Genomic DNA, 11,767 nt, shown 5'->3' on the forward strand with positions numbered 1-11,767 from the left:
CCTTATTCATTTCTAAATCTGAATTAATTTTATATTCGTGCATAATTTTTCATACGGAACAAATGTCACTCATGCTAAGCAGCTGATCTAACTGTATATATCAGCAAGAACTTATAATAAAATAAGCCGGTAATTTGGTTCATTCATGAATATTAATAAACCGTGGTTCAGTCACGGTAAGGTTCATTATTTTATAGGTATGTATTATGTGGACCTATAAATAAAATAAGAGAGATAGAGAGAAATGCGGTTTAACGTCCACTCGACACAGACTAGGTCATTTTGGGACTAACATATGGTTTATTTTTATTTCAAAAATTCGCATGCGCGTAGGTGTCTTTAGCAGTGAGAGGAAACCGGAGGACCCGGAGAAAACCCACGAGGTTGGATATAAATAAAATGAAATGAAATTTAACGTCCTACTGTTCGGCACCGAGTCTTACCAGCCATGGCTTATTTTACTTGATAACCTACTTGAGACCATAGCCTAATTAAGAATTTTAGAAGAAGAAGAAATGTAATGAAATGAAATGAATTGATGATAAACGTCCAAATGTTCTGCACCGACTGGACTTATGAAGACGGGCATACGCCATACAGTGTGCTATGAGGGAAATTTTGCCCGGGCAGCGGTGCTACGGCCTACTCTTATATCGAATTCCAACTGCCAAGGGATCTTTTACGTGCACACCAATATGTACACGGGACCTCGGTTTTTCGTCCCATCCGAACGACTATACAGCTGTACTTGTCAGGCCAATGCAGGGATCGAACACCCGACCTCCAGGCTAGCGAGCCAGCGTCTTACCCACTTAGCCACAAGATCCCCTGGACCTATGAAGTATACCATATATAATGAGGGAAATTTTATCAATGGATAGCGACGATACGGCCTACTCTTCTTTTGAATTCCAACTCTCCAGGGTTATTTTGCATGCACGTCAATGTGTAGACGGGACCTGGGTTTTCGTCCCATCCGAACGACTATACGCCGTCCGTTGCTCCTTTGCCCGAAACTAGGACTATTGTCTGCTGGACTTAATTAAATGGTTTAAGCCAGTTTAGACAAAAAATTAAATCTGAATTGACAATAATGTTATCATTTTAAAATAAAACACCACACAACACGACGATTTAGAAAAAAATATATATATTCTTTTGAACATAAAATATTTAAAAATTCAAATTCAAATAAACAATATTTTTATTTAAAAAGAAGATCTGAAAGACATGAACTTCAGCTGTCATTGAACAAATCTTTTAGCACAATATTAATAGAAGAAAATATGACTTTTAATTTTAGTTGGGGGTAAAAGTTATAATGTGAAATACCAAAGGGGGGTTCTTGTTAATTAGAATTAGCAGATTCGGTGACATGTTGAACGTGCTATGGTAAAGGGTATTAATAAGTTGCACAGTCGTACAAATATTAAGAAATCTAACCTTTTAGTGTAAGCTTTATTATAATTTCGTGACACCTACTTAAAATTGTTATTTTGACTTTTACCAAGATTACGGTAAGTGATACAAAAAAGGTGAATACCTTCATCCACGTGAGTGCAATATGTTACTTAATGTGCTTTTCCGTCAGTGGCCGTGCGATATTGAGTTTTGGTGAATACCTTCATCCACGTGAGTTGATAGAGTTGCCGCCAAAATAAATGTTTTATAATATATTTAAAAAAAAAAATAACAAAAAATAAAACAGGCATTATGTAAGAGACTATTACCGGTCTTTTTTGGAGCCTTAAATATATGCGTAGGTTAAACCATATTCGCCGTGCAAAAGTATAAAGACGTATGTCCGATTCCTTGGCAGTGTCCGCGGAAGTGCAGTTTTCCACAAAGTTATATACATAACTACAATATAACCAACGTTACACAATAACAAGACACGCGAAAAAAAGACACTCCTCACCCTCCCCTCCACCCCCCCCCCCCCACCCAAAAAAAAAAAAAAAACACCACACAAAAACCCACACCAAAAAAACCCCAAATAACGAAAACTATATTTCATGTTGTTGTAACTAATGATTTGTGTTTAAGGGTTATATACCATTGTCTAAATGTACCTTCATTTGTCACTCCGGTGGATTAGGACGTTAAATATAGCTATTTCACACACACATACCTTTATTATATTTCATCCGCTTTGTGACTTTAATTATATTTCACCCGTCTTTGTGACTTTCATTATATTTCACCCGGCTTTGTGGCTTGCATTATATTTCACCCGGCTTTGTGATTTGCATTATATTTCACCCGACTTTGTGACTTGCATTATATTTCACCCGACTTTGTGACTTGCATTATATTTCACCCGGCTTTGTGACTTGCATTATATTTCACCCGACTTTGTGACTTGCATTATATCTAACTCGTCTTTGTGACTTTCATTATATCTTACTCGGCTAAGTGATTTTCTTTATTTCTGGCCCAGCTTGGTAACTTTATTTCTGGCCCAGCTTGTTAACGTTCTTTATTTCTGACCCAGCAAGGTAACTTTCTTTATTCTGGCCCAGATTGGTAACTTTCTTTAGTCTGGCCCAGCTTGGTAACTTTCTTTATTCTGGCCCGGATTGGTAACTTTCTTTCTTACTGACTCGACTTCTGGCTTTCTTTATTACTGACTCTATTATTTGACCCGGCCTTGTACCTTTCATTGTGTATGTACCGACCTGGTGACTTTCATTATATTTGACCCGGTTATGTGACTTCCATTATATTTGACCCGACTTTGTGCCTTTCATTATACATGTATATGTATCCCCCCCCCCTTCCGTCTTAATTATCCCAGTCGGAGCAAAACAGTAGGGCGTTAAACCCCATTTCCTTTATTATACGTACCGACTATCGTGACTTTCATTATATCTGTCCCGGTTTGGTAACTTTCATCATATGTGATGGGCCTGTGATAAGCTTTTGTAATGTTTTATTTTATCAATAAGTGACTTCCATTATATTTGACCCGGCTTGAGGATTTTCGTTATATTTAACCCAGTTAAGTAACTTTCATTACTCCCTAAAAATAGAAAGAAGACAGTAGTAGAAAACTTCAGTCGGGGACTCCGTACGTCTTTTTAAATTTAGATATTAAAGATACATTATGGGAGATTAGATAAAGGACTGGCAGTTCTCATTATAATAGTTAAAAACTAGATAATGTAAAGGGAATTTGCTGAAAACTTAAGTCAAATTGATCGAGACTGAACCGAGAATTTAGCGATTACTAAATTACTAAAGTCGGTACGATAAAACACATGGTCTTGATTATCCTTTTCTTGATTTAATCATGAATGAGCGTAGAGTACAGATCGGATCCTAATCCAGTAAATATCACAGGCTGCAATAGGAAGATTAGCTCTTGCATAATGTATGTTAAATGAATTTATATCATAATTTCCATTCCCGTGTGTCATATACAGCGGTTTTACACAAATCGAAAAGCTCTTGCTGCCTTGGATTCTTCTTCGGATAAAGCGCTCCTTAATTCCCCTGCTTACCTTCGGATCGCATTCTTAACTTACGTTTATCCAGTCTACCCGTCTTCATTAGTTAAGTCGGAGCAGAACAGTAGGACGTTAAACCCCATTTCATTTCATTACACTTATCCAGTCTAAAATGGCTATGCAAGAGGAATTGAGACTGTATGTTACATTTAATTGTTCAAATTAATTAAAGTTGCATTTTGTCAGATTCAGATAAAGAACTGGTAGTTCTCGCTATACTAATTTAAATATAGATAATAAAAAAATGATATATTGAAAATTTCAGTCAAATGAATATTTGGAATTTCGACAAGAACAGAGTAGTCTCGATTGGCATTACTACGAAAATAAACGGGACAATAGAGAGTTGATTATGGGCGTGTCATGTAAATAAATATCTAAATAATAAATTAAAATTACGATGGGCCAGAAGGACATTATCATTTTCTCTATTCACAATTTCTCGGCTTGTGATAAGCTTTTGTTATTTTTTTTTATTTTATTAATAAACAATGGCTCAAAGGATTGTAATGCGTGGTGTTTATCAAGAAGCTGATAACATTTATTGATAGCCATGATAAGTAAAGTAGTTATATATTTCAAATTGTTGATATCGATGTGTCAACGTCATCCTAGGATGATTGGTAACCTCGTTTTTAAAATTCCCACGTTAGATAAATCATGTTGTATATTATCCAGAGTGTAGTGCAGTCGTACTATACAGTCCTTGTCTTGTCACAAGTCGAAAGGTTACTCAATTTGGGGTTTTAGAAAAGATCTCTATTAGTAAGTACAGTAGGACCGAACCACGCACAACAAATAACAAATCAAGCGAGGAAGCGTCAACATAATCTGATCGCTGTCAATGTATGGAAGACCAAACAGCTCTTAATTCTTAGTTTTTAATTCATAGTCCAATTATTTCTTATTTCTTCATTTGTTGTCGCATCCCGACATTTGTACACTAAAATTAACATTAGTATCTTTAAATCAATATTTGTTTTACAAATCAGACATTTGTCATATTATCAGACTTGTAAATTGGATTTTTTAAAATTGTAATTTAATATAAAGATAACATTTATTTTAGAAAATAAACAAAATTAGCCAATAATTTACAACGAAAAACAAATCTCGAACAACAAATTTCCAAATACAAATCTACAAAAACTTTTCTTAAATATTAAATTAGGTGATATTGTATTTGATTCAGACAGTTGTTCTTATTGTAGTTGTTGTGGTTGTTGTTTATTACAAATTTAACATCCAAACATTATACATAATATTACGGACATGTTGATTTGATTACGTTATTTACATCTGAAGGTGTAGGTTTAAGCCAGTTCTTCGTCGTGTTATCTGAAGAAGAAATTAACAGTGTCGAGTTTTATGTTTTTTGCATTTTTTTATTTATTTATTTTTTTTTTGGGGGGGGGGGGGAGGGGGGATTCTAATCATTATGTTCGGTGAAATGCGAGAACAGTCCCAATTGAATTTCAGTCGTTTTGTGTCTGCTTAGTCCAAGGCACAGACCCCCCTCCCCCAATAACACTCCCGATAAGAAAAACAAAAGTATTTGCTCGGAGTTTTTGTTCGGCCACATAAATATTCCATCGTCTGCGTTCGGCTAAGACGTATTACGTGTCATGCCGTGTTATATTTAAGTTTATTAAACATATTATTATTTATTTGTAAAATATGATTAAAACAGACAGTAGTAGGTCTACTTCCGTGCATTGCAAAAGACGTATAACCCTGTTACAGTAAGCTATTTTTAGGGTAAATATTTGGTGAAATGTTAAGCAGGCCACAGAAATAATAACAGCTTAAGGTGTTGATTAAGGAAACGTTGGGGATTTGAGTATGTCAATATTTTCTTCAATTTCCGAAAAAGAGGAAGAGGGGATAATATCTTGGTCGGTTCTAGAAGAGAGGTCAAAGTTCAAAGAGCGTCAAATTGTTGTTACTTGACGTCATTTCCATCTGTTTAACGGTTATCGTATAAACTGCCTGCTTGACCAAATGAGGTAGATAATTCTCGAAAATGCACGGAGAAGGTTAATTATGTCGGATTATAAAATCATATATACCATGTTTATAAGACTGAGTGCAGGGTTTTCTAGTGAAAAACTTTCTCATTATTAAACAAAGTGGGCACAAAATCAAAATTCAAATTAGGTCCGTGAAACAATTGTCGACTATAAAAACAATAGATATACAATGTCCGTCAATTTTACAGCACCCCTGAGAACACCCCCCACCCCGTCGCTCTGAGCTATAGTTACGCCCCTGATTCAAACTCTACTATCGGACCAGTCAATTTACGAAAAAAAAGGGGTCAACCTCTCAAAAATTGCAAGAAAAGTTTTTTGGATGGTTTCTGATTGCGTTGGGTGTACTAAATGACATCCTAAATGTTTACCAAAATGTGAGTACCGGAAAGTCCCAAATTTGGAGGTTAAATAAAATACCGATGAACCTTCTCAGCCATCACCGAGACCTCCCGCCAAGTGAGTCATGCGGGTAAATGCGATCATACCACAAATGGTTGCAATTTAGGTAGCAAGGCGCCTTCTCAACCTCGTGGGTTTACTCCGGGTACTCCGGTTTCCTTCCACAGGAAAGACACCTGCTCGTGCGCTAAGATATTTAAAATGAGAAACAAGACTTGTCACCTTCGGCGGAAGCGGACGTTAAAACAATAAGAACAACAACAATAGCAAGGCACTGGTTTCCCCTATGTCAGTGGTGCAGGGCGAGTGTCGTTCGGATGGCACGAAAACAAGAATAACTCTTAACAGATGGTATTTGAAATAAACAATGTCCGTACAAACTTTCCCCATAACAAACTGCATGGCGTATGCTCTTGTCCACTAACCTGACTAGTGTGGGAAGGCAGGGCGTTTTCGATCCTATTCATTGCTAATCAATAGATTCCTTTGAGTAGTTACTATAAAGAGTTATATAAATTTGAAAAGGTGTGGGGGTGGGGGCAGACGTTGTGAACTAGATTCCTTTGCGTAGTTAATATAAAGAGTTATATAAATTTGAAAAGGGGAGGGGGGCAGATGTTGGGGACCAGATTCCTTTGCGTAGTTAATATAAATTTGTAAGGGGCGGAGGGCGCAGATGTTGTAAACAAATTAACCGACATATAGGTGATCTGATAAAGACTCACCTACTTAGTTTCGTAACACGTGTACTTATGTTGTAGCCCACCAACTGACTGACTAATGTTTGTTTGTCTATTGTTGATATTTACTGGTTTAATGAGTGTAGAGTCAACTAGACACACCGTTACTCGTTAAGCTAAGGACATATAATTGTATCAGTTGGGGATGTCGCGTGTACCTTTCCCCGTCAGCCATTACTGATTAGGTACATGAAGGATGGTTCAATAATATGTGTTGTATATAATATATAACAGCCTGTGGTCTTTATATGTTTATTTGTCGCCATTGTGGGGAGTAGACATTTGACCGGAGATCAGGGGCACGCAAACATATTTTCCCTGGGGAAAGGGGGTAGGGGTTGAGGTACCGTGTTCGATCCGGGTATTGGCCGAGAAAACTTATCGGGATTTTGCGGCGTGGTCCCCTCTTGTCAACGGTGCAGGACGGAGGGCCTGGCAAGAGACAACCTAGAATAGTTGTTTGGATAGTACGAAAAGCCATTGTCCCTTGTACACATTGGCGTGCACGTATATGAACCTTTGATAGTGAAAGTTGAAATTCGATATAAGAGAAGGCCACAGTGCTGCTGTCCGGGGCTACATTTCCCTCATAGCACATTGAATCGCCTTATGTCCATCTTCATTATCCCAGTCGGTGCAGAACAGCAGGGCGTTAAACCCCGTTAAATTTTCATTTCATGACCGGGGAGTAAATTCTAACCGTGAAGCGTTACTTTACGGTAGTCATCCTCGGGTTCTAGCCGAATCACCAAACCACGGGGCTAATAATAACGACGCTTTCCGAATATCAATAAAAACTATTAATGCTAATTCAAATATTAATCAAAACTATTATGGCTAATTCAAAATTCGTGAACCAATTTCATTCATAACATTATTGTAAAGCTCCATTAGATTTGTTTATAAGGACAAAACAACAAGGTCCAACCGTGTACTTGTTTGGGTGCACGTAAAAGGACCGTTGACAACGGGAACGCCACTGTCCTGCCAAAATTGTCCTCACAGCACACTGCATGGCATATGCCTGTCCTTATAAGGGCAATTGGTGCATACAGGTAGGGAGAGAGAGAAATGGGGTTTAACGTCCACTCGACACAAACTAGGTCATTTCGGGACTAACATACAGGTAGGGCTTTAAACCCCGTGTCATATTACAACCGTCTATGGGTAAACATCATCTATTGGTAAACATAAATTGGAACAGAGGTAATCTCTCGCCACTTTCAAATAAATCTTCCCGTCCCCGCAAATTGGTTATCAATATTGATTTACGTCAGAACTATTTTAACCTCGCCATTGTGATATTAATAACAAACAAGATAACAATATCTTATCTAATATTCCACTGGATTAAAGATGTCTCATAACAATATAAGGGGATCACGGTGGCTAAGTGGGTAAGACGCTGGCTCGCTGGCCTGGAGGTCGGGTGTTCGATCCCTGCATTGGCCGAGAAAGTTCATCCAGATTTTCCGGCGTGGTTCTCCCTTGTCAGTGATGCAGGACGGGGGGGGGGGGCTGACAAGAACAACTGTCTAGTCGTTCGGATGGGACGAAAAACCGAGGTCCCTTTACATATTGGCGTGCACGTAAAAGATCCCTTGACGGTTGGAATTCGATATAAAAGTAAGCCGTAGTGTCGCTGTCCTGGCAAAATTTCCCTCATAGCACACTGTATAGCGTAAGCCCGTCTTCATTATCCCAATCGGAGCAGAACAGTAGGACGTTAAACCCCATTTCATATCATTTATCTTTCCAGATTAAAAACTGCAGGAAAACAATTTGAAACGCAATGTTTGCCAACTCAAAAACATTATTTGCAGTCGAGACACTGCAAAACAGTAGGACGTTACTATTTTCATAATTTCAATCATAGTACATTCACAGCGTGCAGTTATATTTGTTATCTTTATGTTGTCAACAAAATGTTGACTTGGATCGCCATCTTCGAAATTAAGATTTTAAACTATCTGAAGCCTGGCTTATGTTGTCCTTAAGAATAGTAAAAACTAGCTGTATCTGGAATATCTGTACTAGCGAGGATCTAGAAAAACTGACTAGTCGGAACAACCAGGGAGACATGAGTACACGTGTCTAAAACTGGCCCTGAGTTCACAAAGCATTCTCAGACTTAAGTTAAGAATTTACTCAAAATTGTTTGTCTTATTTCAATTAAAATATAGTCCCGTATAAAACTTTTGTTGATTTAATGTATCAAATACATCAATAAGAAACTATATGCCAAGTTTTGTGTTTCTGGTTCAATGATATTTCTCATAAACAGTGATTGAAAGTTGAGTAAATTCTTAACTTAAGCCTGAGAATGCTTTGTGAACTCGGGGCCTGGTTTTTGACCGCCAGCAACTAGTCCCAGGCCGGTTGCTGGCCGTCTTTACTCAGTCTCGGGTGACAGGGGTACATCCGTCTCCATGTCACCATAGATTTCCCCACAGAATTTAATGTTAATCTTGAACTCTAACTTTTTCCCGTTTTTTCTATGGATTGAACGCTTTCTACCATAGATGGATCAACATTTGCTCACAAGCAGGTATACAGTTCAGTATGGAAATTTTGAAATGAACAAACATGTTAATACACAGACTCTTAACCCTCTTATCCTTCCGCCTCAAAATGATGAAAATTCAACACAACGGAACAAAAAAATGTACAATGTAAATTCAACGCCCTTTTTTTCGAGTCTATAACACGTCGCTATACACTCTATCCCACAGAATGTAATTTGTTTTTCATCTGGCCTATGAAAATATGTGTATGTCCAAAAGTACCATATTTACTTTCGTATTATACTTCCTTCTCCTTATACTTCCACTTGATGTGAAACACCAACTATAAATATATAGGTTTTATTTCCAACAGTTTAAGCGACAGAGAATACATGGATAATCGCCATTAACAAACACATTCAATTAGATCACTACCGATCCATCATCATCATTGTCCTATCTGTTATGTTTTATGTGACTTTTTACCCAATAATGACAATCGAGTCCTAGGCAGTAATTGATAGATGTTGTATCGAAATAAAATGGAGGTTTAACGTCCCATTTTTCTGCACCAATCGGACTAAAAATGACGGGCGTGAGAGATGCAGGGTGTCATGGTAGGGTGACCCATGTACTCACAGAAATACAGTCCACCGCTGATAGTTCGAGACTACCACTGAAGCGTGCACATTCGCCGTGCCGAGACCAACTTTCTGACAGTATGATACTATAAATAGCCATGGCACGTGCAATTCTTTACAAATCTATCAACTATTACAGCCGTAAAAAATTTATTGTTGACGATTTTGAATAGCAGTAAAATTAAGCTTCTTGGTTATTACAGCAGATTTAGAAATTACGTTCGTTTCATTTTTTAAATCGCTTTATCATTAACTGTACCGTTAAGAGCGGCATCTTTTGGTTTAGTACAAATAATATCTCTGAGTCACTCGGGTTAGACAGGAACATGATACTACACTGTAAAAAATATCCATTTTTTATGTGGCCGAATTCCGTAATTTAATACCTTTTTTCTGTTAATCGATGGATTTTTTGGAGAAATTGTGTTAATTGTCTGAATTATTTCTTCAAATTACGTGTTTTATGTATTTCTGTGGAATATTCAGTATTAAACAGGAAATTTCCGTGAAATTTAGGGATAAAATGTTTTATTCCCTTCTATAACGGACTTAATTCTGTTATTTTACGGAATAAACGGTGGAATGACAAGGAAGTTCCGTGAAATTTAGGGATAAAATGTTTTATTCCGTTCTGTAATGGACTTAATTCTGTTGTTTTACGGGATAAACGGTGCAACGATAAGTAATCGTATACATATATAATCATTCCTAATAATCATCATGTTATAGTATTCATTTCAATTTATTAACCCTAATATGAAGAATCATATTTTGTAACGTTTGGTATATTAATTGACATGTATATCTAATTTCCATTATTTATAAGATCTATAAAGTGTATTGTTATTCATCACACGGTAATCAGATTGTAAGTATTTTCATAAATATGTAAAAGTATGTTTTAATGCTGCGGGTGTTAATGTTGTAATATCTGGTAAACAAGCACGCTAAAGTCCGGATAGTACAACCGGTTGGCCAGTGTAAGTCGGTTTGTCTCTATGGCAGGGTCTGCATACCTGCGAATAGATAATACCGCAAACTTACATCTGAAAGCCTCCAACCACTGACGAGTAGCGGTGTGTGATACCTTGCTCTCGATTCTTATAATAGCGAAAAGAGGTTACGTTTAAAAATTATTTGCGATATCACTTCGGTGGAAGCGGACGTTAAATAAAGCTATTTCACGCACGCTATAAAGTCAATGGTTAATTCAATGAAATTTTTATCACCTTCATGGTCAGGAAACAAAATTTACCAGGATTTTTTTTTTCTGTATTTGAAAATGGAATTTATGTTAATTGAAGGAATTTCTGTAAATTACAGGAAAAACAAATACGGATAAAATTTTCCTGGTAATTTTTGTTTCCGGAATTTTTTACGTTTTTTCACGGAAATTTTTGTTACAGTGTAGCAGTAGTTTCATTTTACTTTTACAAGCTTCTTAAAACGATTGTTGAGCTACCTAACGTGCTTATTTCTAAATTCAATTTCTTGTTCTAGCTTTCTATTATGTTTCGTAAAAAAGTAGTCTTGATTATCCCAACCTGTCAATCAGACGTATAATGGTCGATAGGCTGGTTAAGCGAGACTAATTTCAAAACAAGGGCACGTAACCTATCTTTTACTCAAAAGTGTCTGGATGAGAATCTTTCTCAGTCAATAGCGGGATCCAACCCAGGACCTCCTGGCTAGTGAGCCAGAGCCAGTTCCATACCCACGACTACAACACGGCTCTTATTAAAACGTCAATATGGAAGATTAAATAAAGAGGTGACAGTTCTCGCTATAATAGTTAAACAGGCATTATGCAAGGGCTAAATCTGCCTATTGTATGTTAATTAGACATTAATTAACTTACCAAGACCATATCGAGAGAGAGAGAGAGAGAGAGAGAGAGAGAGAGAGAGGGGGGGGAGAGAGAAATGGGGTTTAACGTCCACT

This window comes from Patella vulgata, chromosome 5 (genome assembly GCF_932274485.2).
Source record: "Patella vulgata chromosome 5, xgPatVulg1.2, whole genome shotgun sequence".
Taxonomy (NCBI): Eukaryota; Metazoa; Mollusca; class Gastropoda; family Patellidae; genus Patella; species Patella vulgata.